This window comes from Ursus arctos, unplaced genomic scaffold, assembly GCF_023065955.2.
Source record: "Ursus arctos isolate Adak ecotype North America unplaced genomic scaffold, UrsArc2.0 scaffold_37, whole genome shotgun sequence".
Classification (NCBI taxonomy): domain Eukaryota; kingdom Metazoa; phylum Chordata; class Mammalia; order Carnivora; family Ursidae; genus Ursus; species Ursus arctos.
This window is the reverse complement of record NW_026623053.1, coordinates 22,141,578-22,164,467: the sequence shown is the minus strand read 5'-3', so window position 1 is coordinate 22,164,467 and position 22,890 is coordinate 22,141,578. Positions and strand designations below refer to the sequence as shown.

Genomic DNA, 22,890 nt, shown 5'->3' with positions numbered 1-22,890 from the left:
CCCTACACAAAACGTTCTTTTAGCAACAAAGTAACTAACTGTTACAGTTTGCAAAGTGACAGAGGTACTGAAAAAAGAAAGAGAAAAAAAGAAAAAGAATAGAAAAAGAAAAAGAAAGAACCCCCAAAACAAAACACACCCACAGAAAAGATATATTGTGACTAAAGTATGTGTTGATTTCCTGGAAAGAATCTCCCCCAAATTAAATGGTACTGTATAAAAATCTGTTAGAAAAAAAATTACAAAATTGAACCCTGCACATTTACACTTGAGTCCAAGACATTCTGAACACGGCAGGAACGCACAGGTCAGTTAGCGTTCCCATTCGCTGTTTTCTCCTCTTGACGGTCATGGTCAGCGTCTGTGTCATTTGAGTGGCGTGTGAGTTTTCGTTGCCAGTAGAATATTCTACACCTTCATACCCTGCACTGAGTTAGTTTGCATAACTACTACCTCCTTGGCCAGGTCTCTCCTCTGAGCTGTTGGAAGCTTTATCACCACTCCCTAGAGAAGAAGGAAAGTCATTTTAGGCTGTGTCCCTCTCCCTGTGAAATCTGGACCCAGACGTCCTCTGCCAAGAGGAACTGCCATTACTTGGTCCATCGGCCAGCCGACTGCCATCTTCACCTGTGGCCTCTGCCTGTCCTACAGGCTCAGAAGATGTAGTCCTGCTGGTACTTGGGGCTGGAGTGTGAGACTCCTGCTGTTGGTACTGAGCCAACTGCTGGCGCGTCTCTTTCAGTTGCTGCTGAAGAACTACAACGGTGCTCAGCATACCCTCTACTTCTGTCAGGTTGAATGATGAAGACCTTCGGTTCATTCTGAATGCACTTGAGCTCCTCATGATATTTCTGTAAAGCCAACTCCGCTTCAAGATGTGCAGCTCGTCCCTGGGACAGCTGATTTACGAGCTCTTGATTCCCCTTGGCTTAAGCCTTCAACACCTGGCCATTAAGGCTTTGCTCGTTTGGCCCATTTCAGTTTAGAACCAGAAGTTCAACGAGAATTGTGAAGTCCACAGTCTACTGACAAAACTGAGATACGGTGTCTCTCAGTCACTATGCTCGAGGTTAAGAGCGATGCGTATTCCGTTTTTACATTTTACTGGAATTTTACTGTTCAATTCACAATTTTAAATTTCTCGGTTTTCATTCCTCCAAACTGTCTAAAGGCACAGTGTGCCAAGACTCGAGATTCCTCTTTCTCTGTCTAGTTTCTTCAAACAGAAACATTTCTCAAGTGTCTACATGTTCTAGAAGGGAAAGTTTTTGGAAGTGGCCACTTCGGAATAGTTCCATACCATCAGGCCTCTGAAGCAAGGGGAAGGAGAAGAGAAAAAAGCCAAACACAAGGTTCATCTGGTAAGTTTTACATGAATCATTTCAAGCTGTAAACTGTAAGAATGTGGCTTTTTTTTGGCTCAAAAAAGTCTAAGTCTTGCTGCGGAAAGAAGTACTTGGCTGTCCCAGCACAGCTTTTTCCTAGTGGGATGGTCAGGGAAGTCTCAACCGGGTGTATGATTGTTTACCTATCAGGTATAAACTTCCAGGTACTCAGTTTATTTCAGGCTTGTCCCAGTTTGTCTATAGTCTGTTCCAATTCACCTTTCATTTTTAGGAAAAACACATTGATGGCTGGGTCTACCATTGTGGATCTCTTTTGGGCGACGCTTGGCTGCTGGACTTGCTTGAGGTACTGGGTTTGCGGGAGATACACTGTATCTCTTACTCCTTGGTTGCTAGTCACATTATAAGGATGTTTTCGCTGTGTGCAGACTCTCGTTGCTGCTTTAGTTTTTCTTCAGACTCCCTTAGCCAGTTACATCATTAGAATTAAGATCTGTGTACTTGTCCTCCAAAGCTCGGACATACTTCATATTGCTTCCATCTTAGAATTCACTCATCTTGTGCCACAATTCTTAAGTCTGTTTCACTCAGTTGAACCTTTCTGAGAAGAAGCTCGTGATTGCTCAGCTTGAATCCTCTCCAGATGGAGGCCACACCAGCGCCAGTCGCACAGGCCTGCTTGCAACCCAGGCACCAGACGTGCTATCAGGGCCCCCCAACTCGTCCTCCTGCCACAGCCCCTGCACTCCTCTTTCTATATTGGATTTCTAATTAATTAATCAATTAATTAATTAATTAATTAACTTATTTATTTATCTATTTAGATTTTATTTATTTAGACAGAGAGTGAGCATGAAAGAGAGAGCATGAGCAGAAGGGAGGAGCAGAAGGAGAGGGAGAAGCAGACTCCTCACGGAGCAGGGAGCTCAATATGGGGCTCGATCCCAGGACCCTGGGATCATGACCTGAACCAAAGGCAGATGCTTAACTGACTGAGCCACCCAGGTGCCCCAATATTGGATTTATTTTTGCTGTCATTAAAACAACACTAATTTTCCTGCAAAAGATAAAAGTTCTGATTGTATGTAGATGGATCCTACTAACATGGGATGATAAGCATGAAGACACTGCTGGTCCACACTTGTGAACCAGATAATACTACACCAATTAGATCAGTTTTGACAAATTTTATTTGACCCTATGACACAGATGTTCAGTGTATGTTAGCTAATTATATGTGAGTAGTTGTGTATATATGCAGGTATACATATACACATATGCTTGTCATAGTTATAATTTTATAACTATAATTGTAAAGTCATGGTTGCTTAAGGAACGTTCTATGAACCAGATAATATTCAAACACAATATTACAATTTTCAAAAGTAATGTATACAAATTACAGAATTTCCTTGATAGATTGTTATAATAACAAATAGATACATAGTACTGCAGTTTCCATACTAACAGCACAGACTTAGGTAACCAAATACAAGATAATTTCTTTTTAATGTTCATACCCATCCACCCCCATTCGTAAACATGATAAAAATTTGTTTTCTGTATATACATTATTGGTTATACCTCATTGCCAATAATAATAATAAAAAAAAAATGTTTGACTACATTACTCTAATATGTGTAAATATAGGTACATCCTAAAAATTTAGAAATGATTGAAACTTTGGTTTTCTGTTGATTATTTGCTCTTATTTATGTTATGGTTTAATTTTCATGAAATACTGTATTATAGACAGATAAATGTTGAGATATTTATATTTTTCTATATTTAAATGCAGATTATTCTTATCATTGGGAGAATTGACTTAGATCTCTCAAATTCAGATGTGGAAGCATATATATGTATATGCTTATACATATATATGTATATCTGGGTTCTCAACATTATCATAATTGACATTTGGGACTAAATAATTCATTATGGGAGGTTGTCTTGTTACACTATAGGATGTTTAACAGCATTCCTGGTCTCTATATCCGCTAAATTCTATTTGTAACCAACACCACTCCAAGTTGAGACAAGCAATGAATGTATTCAACTCTAGTAATGTGTAGCAAAGATGTTTCCAGATGTTGCCAAATATTCCTCAAGAGACAGATTGGCTCCTGTTGTGAACAGCTGGTCTAATGTTTTAAAAATATTCATTACCAGCCAAATACATATTAAAGATGATCAGGAATAGACTGAATATTTAAGCATTTGAACTATTTGAAAAATAAATATAAATCTCTGATGAGTTTTCATGGACTCTTCTAATCATTCAAATACTAGGTCTTTAAAATATTTTAAAATATTAGATAAATCAGCAAATTTATTTCCTAAAAAATAAGTCACTTAATAATACATAATAAAAAAATCATACAATATATCTGTTAGGAACTTTAAAGGGTCTAAGATTTCATACTAAACACAAGCTAATGAATTTGCTTGCCACGGTTTTATGTATGTTAATAGATTCCTGAGTCAAAGATGGACAGTTTACTACTAATCAATAGCAGTAGCCAGAGTATCCACTTTATTTGTGTTAGTTCTCAGAGTCCCAGTTTTAATGGGGAGACACCAAGAGAGCCAGATGACAACTGTACACATAGAGTGGGTTATATTATGGGAGAGGAACTCTGCCTTTAGAGAATTCATATCTCTTCTAGTTAGAAATTAGTGCACCTTCCCTTTGTTCCAGAGGTGACAATATGTCTGTCTTCAAGGCCATTTGCTATGAAAATATCTTTGCAAAAAACTCTGGAAGAACAGCACCCAGTGCTCTGAGCACTGGGTGTTATACACAACTAATGAATCATTGAACACTACATCAAAAACTAAAAAACAAAAACAAACAAAACGCACCCACAAGACCCAGGGAGAATTGTTTATCAACAGGTACTAAATACAGATAGGTTACATTAAGTAGAAACTCCGATTTAATTACTGCTAAATAAATGTTGAAGCAATCTGAAATCAAATACGTGTGACATATACTGACTGTATCACCAGAATAAAAATATAAAACCTATATAAGATATATAACTGCTGGGCCCAAATTTTAAAATGAAAGTAACCATACTTTTAATTATCCACCTGTTTTCCATTTCTAGGAAAAGAGTATCCTCTGGTAATTACAGAATCATATTTGAGAGCTAGCTTGCCTAGATTCAAATTTTGGGTTAGCTACTTACCAATGATATAACTTTAGAAGAGTTTTCCTTTTTTAACTGTTCGTCCTTCAGCCTTAGTTTCTTCTGTAAAAGAGAGGAAGATAGTAGTACCTATCACATCAGCTGTTGCTCAAATTATATGTTGTGATTCACACAATGCATATTGCATAGAACAAAAGAAATTCTTAATAAATGCTATTTATTGTTGTTTATTTTTCACTGTACGAGTGTATTCAGTGTGCAAGTCACTACAGCAAGCATTGAAATGCCAAGATAAATAAGGCATGAGCCTTGATCTCATGAAGATGAGGGTTGTTGATGCAAGAAACATTCACCAACTTCTTTCATGACATGTCTCCAAAGGCAAGGGAAACAAAAGCAAAATGAACTTTTGGGGCTTCCTCAAGATAAAAAGCATCCTCACAGCAAAGAAAACAGTCAACAAAACAAAGAGCAACCCATGGAATGGGAGAGGATATTTGCAAATGACACTACAGATAAAAGGCTGGTATCCAAGATCTATAAAGAACTTCTCAAACTCAATACCAAGAAACAAATAATCAAATTTAAAAAATGGGCAGAAGATATGAACAGGCACTTTTCCAACGAAGACATACGAATGGCTAATAGACACATGAAAAAATGTTCAACATCATTAGCCATCAGGGAAATTCAAATCAAAACCACATTGAGATACCACCTTATGCCAGTAAGAATGGCAAAAATTGACAAGGCAAGAAACAACAAATGTTGGAGAGGATGTGGAGAAAGGGGAACACTCTTACACTGTTGGTGGGAATGCAAGTTGGTACAGCCACTTTGGAAAACAGAGTGGAGGTTCCTCAAAAAGTTAAAAATAGAGCTACCCTATGACCCAGCAATTGCACTACTGGGTATTTACCCCAAAGATACAGATGTAGTGGAAAGAAAGGCTGTATGCACCCCAATGTTTATAGCAGCTTTGTCCACAATAGCCAAACTGTGGAAGAAACCACAGTTCCTTCCACAGATGAATGGATAAAGAAGATGTGGTTCATATATACAACAGAATATTACTCAGCCATCAGAAAGAATGATTACCCAACATTTGCATCAACATGGATGGGACTAGAGGAGATTATGCTAAGTGAAATAAGTCAAGCAGAGAAAGACAATTATCATATGGTTTCACTCATTTGTGGAACATAAGGAATAGCAGGGAGATCGTTAGGAGAAGGAAGGGAAAAATGAAGGGGGTGGTAAACAGAGGGGGAAATGAACCACGAGAGACTATGGACTCCTGGGAAACAAACTGAGGGTTTTGGAGGGAAGGGGTGGGTAGGGGGATGGGCTAGCTGGGTGAAGGGTATTAAGGAGGGCACATATTGCATGGAGCACTGGGTGTTATACACAAACAATGAATCATGGAACACTACATCAAAAACTAATAATGTATTGTATGGTGACTAACATATCATAATAAAAAATAAATTAAAAAAAACATTCACCAAAAGTTATTTATTTTATCTTTACATATGATAATAATATGTAGAAAATATTGCATTTTCTGTTAAGGTCTACAACCTTTTATGTGCTACAATAAAAAATATGAGCATAATTTATAAATTAAGAAAGAATTTAATGGATTTTTCTTAATTTAGCCTGAAAAGTGAATTTTCCATATCTTAGGAAAACACTTAATAACCATGTTTTGGAGGTTGAATAGAAATTAAAATGTAATAATGTCATTGCTTTTTGTTAAGCAAGCCATTTACCTTAAACTTATGGTTAAGACACTCATTCTAGGGGCGCCTGGGTGGCACAGCGGTTAAGCGTCTGCCTTCGGCTCAGGGCGTGATCCCGGCGTTGTGGGATCAAGCCCCACATCAGGCTCTTCTGCTATGAGCCTGCTTCTTCCTCTCCCACTCCCCCTGCTTGTGTTCCCTCTCTCGCTGGCTGTCTCTATCTCTGTCAAATAAATAAATAAAATCTTAAAAAAAAAAAAAAAGACACTTATTCTAAAAAAAATGATTTTATAGTATATCATTGCTTTATTTTAGCAATTTAGCAAAATAAAAATGGTTCTAACATTTATTTTATTACTGTTTCCTTAAGTTCTTTTCCCTCTACACATAAATTCTAGGAAACTAAATGTACCTCAAATTGGCCTTATATTAATTTCTGTTTCTCTGTATATTTTTGAGATGTTTCTGGGTTTAATTGCAGGCTACTTGATTTTTTTTTTAATATCTAACTTTCCTTAGCATTAATATTCCAAAGTAGATGTAAGGTTTATATTCTTGATATTTTCTAGTATCACTTCAGATTTTTTTTTATTTTATCTCTTTGGCAATTTGGCATAATGTTTCTTCTACTTGAATAATCCTCCTCCTCCATGATTCAGTTTACATACCAAATTATCAAAAATTCTCTTTGATCATCCTAATGAAAATTTAGCCTATATGAATTTCTGTAACATTCTTCCATCTTTCACCCATTATTTGTTTATCTAATCAATACTTGCTACATATTAACTATGTGCCAAATACTCTGCAGTGTGCCTAAAGAGAGATTAAATATGGTACCACCCCTTCCTCTCCATGAACATGAGGTTTAGAAGTGAATACTGAGGCGAGCCTGTGTGGCATAGCCCATTAAGCATTGGACTCTTGGTTTCAGCTCAGGTCACGGTCTCAGGGCCATGCTCAGCACAGAATCTGCATAAGACTCCCTCTCCCTCTGCTCCTCCCACCCCCACACTTTATCTCTAAATAAATCTTTAAAAAAAATAAGTGAATATTGATATGCAAACTCACTATTTTCATTTCATTTCATGACTATGTAGACTGTTAGCCATGCGCACAGGGGCACGCAAAAGGTGAGGAATAAGCTTGTACTTGAAAATAATAGGACACTGGGGGCACCTGGATGCCTCGGTCAGTTAAGTGTTTGCCTTTGGCTCGGGTCATGATCCCAGGGTCCTGGGATCCAGCCCCGCATTGGGCTCCCCACTCAGCGAGAAGACTGCTTTTCCCTCTCCTTCTGCCTGCTGTTCCCCCTACTTGTGCACGCTCTCTGTCAAATAAATTTAAAAAATTAAAAAAAAAAAAAAAGAAAATAATAGGACACAGTGAGTGAATAGAAAGAAATAAATTCTAGGGAGTAGAAGAGGGGGAAAAGAGAATTTTATTTTATTTTTAATTTTTTTTATTTTTTTAAAGATTTTATTTATGTGACAGAGGCAGCCAGCGAGAGAGGGAACACAGCAGGGGGAGTGGGAGAGGAAGAAGCAGGCTCATAGCGGAGGAGCCCGATGTGGGACTCGATCCCGGTACGCCGGGATCACGCCCTGAGCCGAAGGCAGACGCTTTAACGACTGCGCTACCCAGGTGCCCCGGAAAAGAGAATTTTAAACACCAGATATTTTTATTGAAATCTTGTTTTTGGTATGTTTGGAATACAGCTTATGTGATAGGCGAAAAGTTCATGTAGTTCTTTGGAAATGTAGAAATTAGATTAGGATAGATCCAAATATTGGAAAATTCATATCATGTGCTATTCTTGTGTAGACTTCATTTATTTGGGATTTTTAAGTAAAGGAGATTTTAAGTAAAGATGTGACAAAATCGCATAAATTTTGAAGGCATTTGACTCTGACAGTAACATAGAAACTGTTTATGAACAAATACTAGTTAATTAGAACTAGAATAGCTCTGTTCGATGCAATATTACCAGTGCAAGAAAAAATGACAATTCCTTTCAAAATGTGTTTCCCCAGTTTCTTCTCATGGCTGTTTTGTCCTCCTTCTCTTTCACTTTTACCTCTTTATGTAACAGGAACAATGGAGATACGTGAGGTATTTGAGAAACCCAAAGAGTTCCACGTGGCTGGAGTGAATGAGCAAGGGCAACAATGGAAGGTAATGAAGTCAGGGAATTGATATGAAAATAATAGTATGTTGTATAATTATATGCATTATATATTACAACCCACACACATGCAATTACAGAACTGAGAACAAGTTGGTCATATTAAGAAATAGAAAGGGACTATCTCACCTATTAAAATGTTTATCTGTTATACATGTCATATAATTATAGAGTACTATTTGCTTTTGGTATTCAGTATTCTTGGACTATTAATTATTTTATGATAATATCTTATAAATACACATACTCCCCTGTTGTGTAAGACACCGTATCTTGGTTCAATGGGCATTAGCAGATTTACATGGAAAGATCTTCTTCCACATTTTCTTTCGAAATATCTGATTGATTTTTTCATCTAACTTAATATCTGCAAAGCAGTCCATTCTACTTTTTTTTTTATTCTATCCATTATCTATCTGTTTTTTTTAGTTTTATTTATATATTTTGGGGGACTATACTCTTGCATCCACTTTTATCCTCCTCATTGCCATCATTCTTTCCTGGATTTTTAACATTAAATGCTTACTTCCAGAACTTATGATAAATCTTCTTCAAATCTTCACTATTTATCTATGTCATTCTATGGAAGGGTTTCTAAGACTAATAATCCCAGAGGTTTTACATTTTTATTGTCTGTTTTTTTTCCCCATTTATTCTTGAAAGACATTATTGCTTGACAGAAAAACTAGATATCCCAAAAAAGGTCCTGCAATCTGTTTTGGAATGAAATGTTCCTTTAAAGAATTATGAGTCCAATCAGATTTTCTTTCCCTTAAAAGCACTTGATCTTTTATGTGGATGTCCAAAAATTTTTTTTTATTATTCTGTAAACCCCATAATTTCACTGCGATAGGTCTCACTGTTGAACATTTTGGATTTTGTTTTGCTATGTAATGTGTATGCTTCTTAAATATGTATATTTGAGCTTTCATTCAGGAAATTTTTCTTGAATGATTTTCAATATTTTTTCTTCTATTGATTTAATAATTTTGGTGGAACTGTTTTTATTGTTTATCGCCTTTACCATAACTCTAGAAACTTTTTGTTTCTATATCATTACTTTAGTTCATCATTTTTTATTCCCTGTGATTTCTATTATGTCAGTTCACTCCTGTATGCTTTTGAGTAGTCTTTTCTAAAATGATTTTTTTCTATTTTATTTATAAGTTCTGTCAGCTTTCTTTTCTTTTTTTTTTTTTTTTTAAAGATTTTATTTATTTATTTGACAGAGAGACAGCCAGCGAGAAAGGGAACACAGCAGGGGGAGCGGGAGAGGACGAAGCAGGCTCCCAACAGAGGAGCCTGATGTGGGGCTCGATCCCAGAATGCCGGAATCATGCCCTGAGCCAAACACAGACGCTTAACTACTGTGCCACCCAGGGGCCCCCTGTCAGCTTTCTTGTAACACTGTGCTATAGTTTAACCAACTAATTTTAAACATTCAACACATTCTGTTCATAGGAATCACTTTATCATTTTCTTAATTTGTTATAACTCACTTTGAAATATTGTTGCTATTCTCATCTTCCCTGATACTATATTTTTCGTGGGTGTGTGTGTGAGAGAGAGAGAGAGAGATTAACTCTTAGACTGTAACTTCATTAATTTTCATCTTTTGTCACAAAATACATATAGGTGAACTGATAATCATTCTTACTGATTTTTTCATGGTTAAAAGAGTTGACTTTTCTTAGATTCTTAGGAGGAACTTTCCACATATAGTGAAGTGATAGAGCAGGTTAGCTTCCCTAGTTTAACAACTGATACCCAGACCCTTCCCTTTTATTATTATTACCATGAGGTATTGAAAAAAAGTTACTTTTTTTTTTCTATTTCTCACACATAAGTCAATTCAGAGGTTCTTCCTTTGTATTTTTTTGTGCCTTTCAGAGCTCAACAAACCTGTCCTCTAAAGTAGTTCTCTTGTTTATGAAGTCTTTTGCTGCTATACTACTTTCTGACCTTGGCCTCATCTGAATCCCCCTTCATATTTGAACCACTCTACATCTGGGAGTCCCAGAATTTGCACCCAGCACTTCTGCCTCCTGCAGAGTTTGAGGGTAAACTTCTATCAGTTAGAAGGGAAGTTCCTTTTGCACTTTTCAGTTATTGAAACCTGTGAGGAATTTTTAATTTTGTCAGTTTTTTCAGATTTGCTCACCTACTTGCTACTCAGCCTAATGCTTCTTGTTTGGGGTGTAAAATTTGCTGGCATTATCCTCATTCTTACACTTGTTCGATCCTTCCATATTATAACACTATCACTTCCGCTGAAAAGCCGTTGATTCTGGCCACCTATCTCTACGTTTGGGGGTTGGTGGGGATTTCCTGTTACCTAGCATGACTGAAGATGCCATGTGCGGGTTGTTTCCTGTCCTCCTCCAATTCAGTCTGCCTGTTGAGTATATTAAAAAATAATAATAATAGTGCTGATACTATAGTCTTATAAATGGGAGTCTTCAATACTGGTAGAAGACATGGGATTATATGAGGAACCTAGAAAGTAAACACAGGTAGGCAAGGGGTCTATGAGCAAATAGTACCTATAGGGATTGGCAACTGAAAAGGACAGAGTAGAAAGCAGTATGAGAAGAGAACCTGGCAGTTTGGAAACTGAATTTTAAAATGTTTAGGCAATGAGGGAATGCAGCTGATGGATGAAGTAATGTAAGAACTATTGTGAGACAGGATTGCTTTTACATTAAAATAGTAAAACATCTCTGTAAAAGTTTTAAAATCTGTGAATACAAATAGATTTCTAATAGATGATGTCACTCTGCTCAATACAACAGAGGCTCCCCTCAAGAGTTTGCTCTCTTTAAAAACAATATATTATATTTATATTTATATTTATATTTATATTTATATTTATATTTATATTATTTATTAGAGAGAGGGCATGTCCAAGTGAGTGGCGGACCGGGATGGGCAGACAAAATCCCAAACAGACTCCCCACTGAGCAGGGAGCTGGATGCTGGACTCAATCACAGGACCCTGACATTATAACCTGAGCCAAAATCAAGAGTCAGATGGATACCTAACGGCTGAGCCACCCAGACGCCCCACGAGTACACTGTTTTCTTAAGGGTTGGTTGTCACTTAGAGATTTTGTTTTCAATACTATAAATGCAAATAGTATTTGCGGATTTTCCAAATCATAAGGATTTCTAGAATCCACACTGGAATGAAGTATGCTTAATAAATTAGCACAAAGAATAGAAATATGAACTTTTCATATTCAACCTCTTTGTCATAATGTTCCAGTCATTGCTTTACTGCCTCCCAGCTCCAAACCGACCCTGTTAGACTGCTCTATGAAAATGATACTTGACCCTTCAAATATTCTTTTTTCCCCTGTTATGGCTGGCAAGAAGCTATGTCACTGGAAAGGCTTTTCTTCCCCCTGCAGTTCTGCTCACTCACAGCAATGGACTCCTGCCAGCGCCTGCACGTCTTCAGTGCCCCAGCTGGGGAACACAGGGGCCAGCAACACGAAGCAGCTAGCAGCTTCTCTAGGAACCCAGACCCTGCCACTTTGTAGGAGTGCCTCTCCAGCTCCTGCAGTGTTGCAGGTTCTCCTCCCAGCTCCTACACTGCATACGTGTGGGCACTCTGCTGCAGCCACCTGCCTCACTACCTTCCTCCATGGCCAGGGGATTTTACGGCAGAGACCCTCACACCCTTGAATCACACTCAGCTTCCCCCAGGCCCTGCTCCTTTGGTGCATGATAGCCAGCAGCACCCACAAAGGACAGACTTCCCTAGCAACCCAGAGGGCAGATTTATGGCGGTTTCTACTACACGGTTAGGGTTAGGGTTAACATGAAGGGTAAGGGTAGGGTTAGGCACTTCTCTGCTGCTCAGTGAGCAGCACCTGTGCTTTCTGTAACAAGGCTCGCATGGCAGCCTCAGGGAAGCAGGCGTCTTCTACAGGCATCTGGGCTCAGCCCTAGGGTTAGCCACTGCTGTCTCTCTATTTGGCGTTCTCTACTTCTTACTAGCCAATCCCTTCTTACTCTAGTCTTCTGTTACAATTAACAATTCTTTATAGTAAACTCCCCTGTTCAAATTAATGTGTTGTTTCTTTCTGCTCACTGGACATTAACTGACATAAGTATGAATGCAGGACGATGCAAAAATCATAGACCACAATTCCATTTATTGATCTCATACCGTAAGTGTAAATTTGACTCTCTCTTAATATTCTAGCATCAGTATTATTGTAAGCCTCAACATCACCATATTTCGTATTGAATATTCAATGTGAAACTGGCACTGTTTTAATACATTCATATATGTATCAAGTCAATTAATACTTACAAAAACATGTAAGAAAGATAAGATTATTTTTCTATATTTAATAGATGAGTTAACTGATACTAGATAGTTTAAATATCTTGTCCAGTATTACATAACTCAGTTAAGTGGCAAAACTGAGATTCACATACAATGGTTCTGGCTCCAGAATTTATATTATCGACACTGCATTATACTGTGGGAAAGTTTTCTTGCGCTTAAAAATATGCATGCCCTGTCAAATAAGAACATACCTGTATTAATTGTGTTAATAACACAGGTAAATAAAACCTAATCATCTCTATGTAGCCTTATCTTGGACTATTTCTCCAAAGGCAAGAAAGACAGTGAAGCCATAGTACATGGCTGTATAATTTTCAATTACATTAATTATAGGTCCTGATCATATCTACACCTGTATTTATGATGGACATTTAACCAGACACAATAAGTTTGCCAGAGCAATGAACTATCTTGTTGCCATTATATTTTAATTAGATGTTCATCCAGAATTAATTATGTCAATTACTTTTTTTTCTTTTAAATATGTGTTTATTTTCATTATAGTTATAAAAGTAACTGGAAAAATGCAGGGTATCCAAATTTCACAAGTCACATACTCAAGCTCATTCAACAGCAAATTCTTAATGTCTTGGATTTTCTTTCCTGATACCACTTATCAGTATCTGATTTTTGCATAGGTAAATACATGTTGTCTGCCCCCACTTTATAGAATATAAGCTACTTGTGGGAAAGAGCCATGTCTGTCTATTTCTTTAAAGTTTAGCACAGACTCAGTTTGTGCTGAATGAATGAATACATAATGAAAACTAAAATAATTCTCCCCAATTTAATTTTTTTAGTACCTGTAAATTCAGAACGAGTTTTTCTTAGGCAAGAGAGGGGATCTGTTTTTATATGTATAAATCATTTAGAACACGCGGTGCTTTTAGTCTTTCCCTCTTCACCAACATATGTTAACACCATTCTCTTAAAAACAAGTTCTATTATTTTACTATCAAGCCACTGCCTATATTTGATGGGTTCCGAACACTTTGTGCTTGGTAAGAGTTGTTGATGGATTCTTAAATCTACAGTTTCTAACTAAACGAGGAAGTATAATGAAGTAACACAATGCATTGCATTTTCTAGGTGTCAGTGTGTGGAATTATGTGCTCCTTCTAATGATGCTATGTTGAGGAAATGGAATGTAAAGTATCATTTTGAGCCTGTAAATGTGGCATGTTGCATAATGAAAAAGAAAAAGTGGCAGTTGTTCAGATATGTTGGTGGAACCTTACTGCAGAATTTTAACAAAGAATACTGAGGGTGAGCTAGAGGATATTTTAAGCTCTTGCTTTCATCTTTTTTATTTGTTTCTTCTCCAGTTCTATGTTTTAATTAAAAGAGTAAATTGAAACAGCCTGAATCTTTTAGCACCAGTGTTCTCTAGGGATGTTACACAGCCAATTGGGTTAAGAACCAGGCATCTGCAACATAATTTTCAGCCAACTAGTCAATGACTAGCACTCTGGCCCTGGATAAATCTCATAATCCCTTTGTAACAGTTTCAATACTGGCTAAGTGTAAGGACAAGTTTGTTAGCTCACAGTTCCACTCACTAGGAATAAAATGACTCTAAGGCGATACTCATGACAAGGGCTACCGAATTCACTCCAAATCCAATACTCATGACTAAGGGCTACCGAATTCACTCCAAATCCAATGCTACAAAGAAAAAAAAAGTTGACAGATCTAAATGATTTATTTTAAATCATGATGCAAGGAATTTTATTAATGTTTAAGAGGATACTGAAATATTTAATTAAAAAATAATGAACATGCAATATCTGTTTTGCACAGTAGACTTATGTACATATGCCAAGAAAGATTATTCATTTCAGCAGACCATTTCACTGACATTTTTCACTTTCATTTACTCAGTTTTATGCAGGCAGTTAGTGAGATTAATAATTTCAGATGTAAGTGTGGCTTAGACTATCAGGTTGGATTTTGATTTAGATAGCTATGGTTTTCGTAAAACTGAGTTACAGACACCTATCTGTTTAATAGACGCAAGGGTCCAAAACAAACAAAACTAACAATTAAAATATAAACTCTATGAAAATAAAGCAGAAACTCTAATAGAAAAAAGCAACAAAATATTCCTGCCAATTCCTTATTCTAGTGGAGCTGTACATGTAAAATCCAGGCAATCAGAATTTATATTTTCAAGATAATCTGCACATATGAATTTCTGTTTAACACATTTATGTAATCACACCTTCTGTTGACTATACCTATACCACCATTCCTGAGTGAATTATTTTAAATTATAGATGCCTGATATTAACACTCTGAAACTGGTATTAGAGCAGAACTTGAATGATGTCTATTCTTTCATCTCTTTTCCAAATACTTCATATTATTTTTACTTACTCTTCATTTTTCTTTCTTGGAAAACATTGTGTGTGTGTGTGTGTGTGTGTGTGTGTGTGTGTGTGTGAGTAAACTGTATTTCAACCAGAAGACTAGACTTAGTTTAAATATCTAGAATTCTTAGAATTCGTATAGGACTAAAGAAGAAAAAAATTAAGCAAAGTAGCATAGGCATTATGAAAAAAAAGAAAGAAGAAAAGAAAGATGGATGGAAGGAAGGAAGGAAGGAAAGAAAGAAGAAAGTAAGGAAAGAAGGAAGGGAAGGAAAGAAAGAAAGAAAGAAAGAAAGAAAGAAAGAAAGAAAGAAAGAAAGAAAGAAAGAAGAAGAGAGAAAGAAAGAAAGAGAGAATAAAAGCAAGGGAAAAAAAGAAAGAGGAAAGCAGTGGAAGGGAGAGAAGGAGGAAAATGGTATCATGATCTCTATCAAAAGGCATTTGGACTTATATTTTTAAACATGTTGAGCTGTTTAAGCGATTGTTTGCTAATCTAGAATCATTCTCTTTGAGACAAAATGTGCTTGTGAGTAAATGGATAATGAAGGGAAAGATGAAATATTGTTCCATTGTAAGTCAGAGGTTTTAACCAACTGTGAGGTATTTTTCCTTTTTCATCTAAAAATTTTTGGCTCCATATAGTTCGACAACATGGACTCCAGGGCCCCAACACAAGTCAAGACAACTGCATATGCCAACTCTGTAAAAGCTACCGTTTGCAGGGCTATTCACATTTATCATGAACAAATTGGGCTCATCCTTCAGGTCCTATTTGATGCCACACCGTGAATCAAATTTTCTTCGCACCCACAAGTTCAGGTAAGACATCCCACTTTGGGGACTCCATTAAACATCATACTTTTTAAAAAAGATTGATTGCTTGATTGATTTTAGAGAGAGAAAGAGAGTGCATGGGAGCAAGGGGAGAGGGACAAGCAGAGAAGTGGAACCCAACGTGGGGCTCAATCTCGCAACCCTGACCATGACATGAACCAAAATCAGGAGTCAGACGCTCATCCAACAGAGCCACCTAGGCACCCTGAAAACATCATACTTTTATGCAATATCAGTTATCACAATATATCTTTGGTGAATTTTTACTTGTTTTTTCTCCCATTCAATTGCCAGCTAAGGCTACGAAATAAGAGTAATGATAATATAAAACTTCCTTTATGCTGAGCACAGTTTTTTATACAAATTATAATCCTAAATTCTTTACATTCATTTAATCCTCACAAAAAGCCTGGAAGGTAGGTGATGTTACCTTCTGCTCATCATTAGAAAGAGAGGAAACCAAGTAGAGATTTAAGAAATTTCCCAGGGCATCTAGCAGGGTTCTCACACAGAAAAACTGATAACAAAGACTTTCATCTAAACCATTTTAATATTTTCAATCATGAGTTTAGCCCTGAGTTATAGTATGGGTGTCTGGCACATAATATGCACTCAGCAGATATTGCTTTAAAAAAATGATTATTCTCCTAGTTGCAGAACTATATAGAAAATACACCTAGTATTTTCAGGTATTTTTATTTTATTGACAAAATCTTTATACTGATTTTATTTGGTCTAGTGCTGTTATGCTGCCATAAATTAGCAAGGCATTATCTCCCCCCTTAAATAAATGTGTAAGAGGTTTCCATGCTGTTTATCTTACTAATTATCTAAACTAGAAAGCAAGGAAAAGAATACCAAAACAGCATCTTATATAAAGGAGTATTCTGTAGAATTATGTATATGGGGATCTCCCCTGAAAAAGAAGTAAAATTATGATATGTTTTAAGTCCATTCATTCATCTATTGATGCATAAATCTATTTTAAAATATTAGCTGAATTCCTTCTATAAGCCAGATACTGTTTTAGACCTTAGCAGTATAATAGTGAGTGGTATGGTCTTTTACTCATGAAACTTAGTAGAGTAGTGATATAAACAGGCATAAACAAAATAAGAAGATATGTATGTAATTCCAAACCCTGACAATGTTCTAAAGGAGAAATACACAGAACTGACCAAGCATATATCCAGGGATCCCACCCTACTTTGTGAGACTGGGGAGGGTCCTAAGTCAGGAAGAAGCAAGAGTAACTGACCAGAGTCTCAAATGTACTTGGAAGGAAGATTGGATTCACGTCACCATGAGCCTCAGAGGCAGTGTTGTTTTGTCCTTCCTTCTAAGAAAATACAGAAGAGAACTGATGAATTTTTAATCAGGGGATGGCATGGTGAAACCGTTGTTTTGAAAGGACTATTCTTGCTCCATTGTGGAGAACTAAGATTGAAATTTTCAGCATTCACTTACTGCCATTATCAGGAGAGAGAATATATGAAAGCTAAGTTTACTGAAACTTTGCTAATACTATTATGCACACATAAAATATATGTCTACTTAGTCCTCCAATCAATTATTATTAATTTTATTTTTATGGATGAGGAAACTAAAGCTAAGAGGTTATACAGCTTGGCAAATATCAATTTAGTTAACATGCAATTTTGTCTCTCTTAAAGCACCTTGGGGAGCTATTTTGCCAGTTAAAATAGAAAGAAGGAATTACTTGAGTGCTGTCTAGGAAGTAAGATATGCCACACTTAGTGGTGGACTGATTTGGGGAAGATCAGAATGGTAAGAATAGGGAGATGTGTAGAGATGATGCCCAGGTTTCTTACTTATCCATTAGATGTGGATGGACCTCGTCACTAAGATGTGGAAGAGAAAATAATCTTACGGAGGAGATCAAAGGAGATCGAAGTTTCAGCTTTCAACACGGTGTTCTTAGATGACTTTCGGATGCTCAGGATGATATACCAATGAATCAGATGCCAGATCTGTGACAAAGAAGGTAGTCAGTATTTGGGAGTTCTAAGTACTGACCTTAGTTGTCAGAAAGGTAGCCAATGGCAGAGGCATTTACTCCCTTGAAGACAAGAATATCCACAGAAGTGAAATTGGGCTTACAGTTTTAGAAGCTCCAAGATTTAAAGGGAGAGTTATATGTTCTAAAAGAAGCCAGAGGAGAAGGGGCCATAGTTGTCAGGGAATTATGGATGGAGAGTGTTTCAATTTGGAGAAATTATCAAATGTGTAGAATGATGATATAAAGTTATATAAGAAATAAATCTTTAAATTTCAATTAACTGAGGTAATTTGCTGACCTTAATGAGGGTTCATTCAGTGTACTGATAGAAATAGAGGCAAAGGAAATTGAGGAGTATCAGATGAGGCAACTGAATCAGCAGAATATGGAGATCATTTTGGCTGTTAAGAGAATAGCCAGAATAGTAGTAAGACAGAGAGAGTTTTGAAAGAGTATGTTTGATTTAAAAAAACAAAGCAAAACAAAAAAGACTTGCATTTAAATTCCAAATAAGAAGGATGAAGAAGTCAAGGTGAGATTAAAGACAGAGAAAAGAGGTGGGAGAGTCAATAACAGGCAAGTCATTAGAAGGCCAGAGAAAATATGATTGTACCTAAGAGGAGAGACCCTTCCTCAACTGAGAAACAACACTAAATAATAACCATGCTTATCTTTAAAATATAGAATTAAAGAGAAATGATAACATTCAGGGTAATTACATTAGAAGGGTGCTTTGTTTTCTAAATATAAGTAAACTCTATAGCCTAATCAAGTTAATGTATTTGAACACATACTGCAGAGAGCTCTGCGCTTGTAGGATTCTCTTCTGCAAGGTACAGAAAACTAACCTAGAGGGAAGGGTGAGGAACCCACTGCTTAATGGAGAAAAAATGAGAATTTGTGGTGTAAGTGCAGATGGTAGAAATTTTGTAGGATGTATCTAACTTGTTCAAGTCTATTTCAAGACCAAATTCAGGGGCACCTGGGTGGCAGAGTCAGTTAAGCGGCTGCCTTCATCTTAGGTCATGATCCCAGGATCCTGGGATGGAGCCCTGAATCCGGCTCCCTGCCCAGTGGGAAGCCTGCTTCTCCCTCTCCCTCTGCTTGTGTTCCCTCTCTCTCTGCCATATATACATATATATAAAAGACCAAATTCAAACCTCATTAATTTCTGGAAAAGAAGGTAAACAAACCACCTGGAAATCAATGCATTTAAGCTATCATGTTTCTTGACCCAAAGAAATTAGCATCAACTTCCATCCAGACCTGCATGATATACAGACTTTAAAAATTTCTTCTGTTGGGCCTTGTGCAGGAGAATGGGGAGTGTGTTATTAATATCATGCCTTTTTCCTATGCTTTTGTTGGTTTATTTGCCTTTTGAATATCTAATTAATTATTGGCCTAAAACACCCTTATGTACTAGTCTCTCATCTCTAATTAAAAGCCTGGCATTGAGTACTCTACTTGATTGACCAATGAAGATAGACTATGAAGAATTTGCACGAGTCCTTTCATTTGTGCTGCTTAAAAATCCATTTGGGAATAATGTAGCATAGGGAGAGTGGTGCTAAAGCTTGTTCAAACCGATATAGGACACCAAAACAAAAAGCCACGCGTTTTTACAGGATAAAGGTAGATGCACAGAGTGTGGGAGTTCCTCTGCCTTCGACTCAGGGCATGATTCCAGAGTGCTGGGATTGAGCCCTGCATCGGGCTCCCTGCTCTGCTGGGAGCCTGCTTCTTCCTCTCCCATCCCCCTCACTTGTGTTCCCTCTTTCACTGGCTGTCTCTCTCTCTGTCAAATAAATAAATAAAAATCTTAAAAAAAAAAAAAAAAAGAGGGGGCGCCTGGGTGGCACAGTGGTTAAGCGCCTGCCTTCGGCTCAGGGCGTGATCCCGGCGTTATGGGATCGAGCCCCACATCAGGCTCTTCAGCTATGAGCCTGTTTCTTCCTCTCCCGCTCCCCCTGCTTGTGTTCCCTCTCTCGCTGGCTGTCTCTATCTCTGTCAAATAAATAAATAAAATCTTTAAAAAAAAAAAAAAAAAAGAGGGTGGGATTTCCTAAGTATTACATGCATATTTACAATAAAAAAGTTTATGATAACATTAATAAAGTAGAAGCATAAGATGTTCTTATATGATGAACACAATTCATAATGGATATGACCTTACCAAACAGATTTCTTTGCAAATCAACAAATACTGTTGGAGTCTGATCACATTGCAATGGATAAGCTAATAAACTGTTTTTAAGGTGTATATTTAACTTAAATATATTTTAAAAAATATATAAATGCACATTTTCAGCAAGGTTTTTATAAGCAAATAATTCCATTAAATATTTATTATAGTACGGTAGTTCTCTGGCAAAATTCTTGAAGAAAAAACATCAAAATTGCATCTCCTGCTATTTTCATCTTTTAAAAAATTTTCTTCAGACAAGATCAAGAACTTAAAAATCCTTGTGAAATGATATGTGCATAGAATTCTTATATAGTTATCTTCCCATGAAATACCTGGCATATATTGCTAATTTGAAAGTCTTTTTTCCAAGTTTTTCAACATATTTCAACAATGATTTTATAGAAGAACACTCTTCTCCAAATGAAATTTATATAATATTCAATAAGATAGTTTACAAATATATAATTACATAACTACCGCAAGTGAAACTAACAAACATTCAAGAGCAAACACTTAGCAAATTCATACCTAAGCTAATGATTTTAGAAGAGAGCATGGTTCAGCCCACCATATGTGAGTCTTTGCAGTTCATAAATGTACTTGGTATAAGAAGGGACAAGAGTGCTTTAATCCGGTAGTCAGAAAAGTGGAAGTTTATTCTTCCGCACATTAATATCATGCTTATTTTTTTGTGTGTTGAATCTTATAAGTTCTTCATATATTTTGGATATTGACCCCTTATTGGATATATCCAATTAATACATGGGTGGAGGACCTGAATAGACATTTTTCCGAAGAAGACATACAGATGGCCAACCGATACATGAAAATATGCTCAACATCACTCGGCATCAGGGAGATGCGAATCTAATTTAAGAAACAAAACAAATGAACAAAGGAAAATAAAGAGACAGAGAGAGAGAGAGAAGGAGACAAGCCAAAAAAGACTCTTAACTATAGAGAACGGGTGGTTACCAGAGGGGAGGTGGGGGGATGGGTTAACTAGGTGATGGGGATTAAGGACTACACTTGCTGTGATGTGCACTGGCTGTTGTGTGGAAGTGTTGAATTGCTAGATAGCACACCTAAAACTAATATTACACTGTATGCTAACTAACTTGAATTTAAATAAAAACTTTAAAAAAAAATACAACATAATGAGATATCATCTTACTCCTGTCAGAATAGCTAAAATCAAAAAGACAAAAAATACCAGGTTTTGACAAGGATGTGGAGAAAAAGGAATGCTTGTGTACTCTTGGTGGGAATATAAATTGGTACAGCCACTATGGAAAAGAGTATAGAGGTTTCTCAAATAATTAAAATAGAAATAGAAATACTACATGATCCAATAATTTCATTACTGGGTATTTATCCAAAGAAAACAAAAACAGTAATTTGAAAAGATATGTGTACCCCTATGTATATCACAGCATTATTATACAATAGCCAAGATATGGAAGTCTACTGATAGATGAATGGATAAAGATGATGTGGTATGTGTGTATATATACACACATATACACACAAGGAAATACTATTCAGCCATAAAAACAGAGGAGATTTTACCATTTGTAACAACACTGATGGACCTTGAGGTTATTATGGTAAGTGAAATAAGTCACACTGACAAAGATAAATACCATACGATCTGAATCATATATGGAATCTGAAAAACATAACAAATGAATAAACAAACAGAAAGGAAAATAAATACAGAGATCAAACTGGTCACCAGAGAGAAGGGGGTCAGGGAGAGGAGAAAATGGGTGAAAGGGAATAGGAGATACAGGCTTTCAATTATGGAATGAATAAGTCATGGGAATAAAAGGCACAGCATAAAGAATACAGTAAATAATAATATAATAGCATTGTAGGGTGACAGATGACAGCTACACTTGTGGTGAACATCACATAACATGTAGAGTTGAATCACTACATTGTATTCCCGAAATGAATAGAACTGTATGCCAACTATCCTCAAAAAATAATAATAATTTCAAAATAAATAAAATAATATGCAAGTGTGGTAAAAGTAAATAGATTGAGAAAGGAAAGATTTATTAGTACTTATTAACAACTAAATTCCCATAAATACTTTGGTGAAGAACGCAAGACATTTTTATTAAAGTGAAATAATTAAAATATTTCTATTATCTTTTGTTAACAAGAAAGTATATTTAATAAGTATTAAATAGTTCATATAATTTCTCTTGGCATCAAAGAAACTAATGCATTCACACACTATTTACAATGATATCTGACTTTACTAAATAATATATGGGGATGTAAATCCTTTAATGTTCTTCAAAGTATTACCAACCATTCTATATAGGATATAATTTAAAAAAAAAAAGTCAAAGAGGAAGAAAGTTTAAATGCATTATAATGTGATCCCAGACAATGAGGAGATTGAGTTTTAAAAGATTTATCATATTAAACAAAACAGAATGATTTTTGACAGAATTGCTAAAAATATATACTGACATATCTTGAAGTTATTCAAATGTTGAATATAATGTTAGATATAACATTATGCAAAACGTACTGAAGTTGGTTGGGACACGAACACTGTCATGAAGACTGACTGGAAAATGGCTTGATGTTTAATGGTAAATGGCAATGTGTCAAAATTACGAGAAGACCTCCAGCTGAGTGCCACAGAATCTAAGGTTTCAGATACGCTGAAA

At 36.3% G+C, this 22,890-nt stretch overlaps 1 pseudogene; it reads right to left on the bottom strand.

Moving 5' to 3' along the window:
• Nucleotides 1–239: 239 nt before the first annotated feature.
• LOC113266066 (pre-mRNA-splicing regulator WTAP-like) lies at nt 240–12,367 on the bottom strand (annotated as a pseudogene).
• Nucleotides 12,368–22,890: the final 10,523 nt, after the last annotated feature.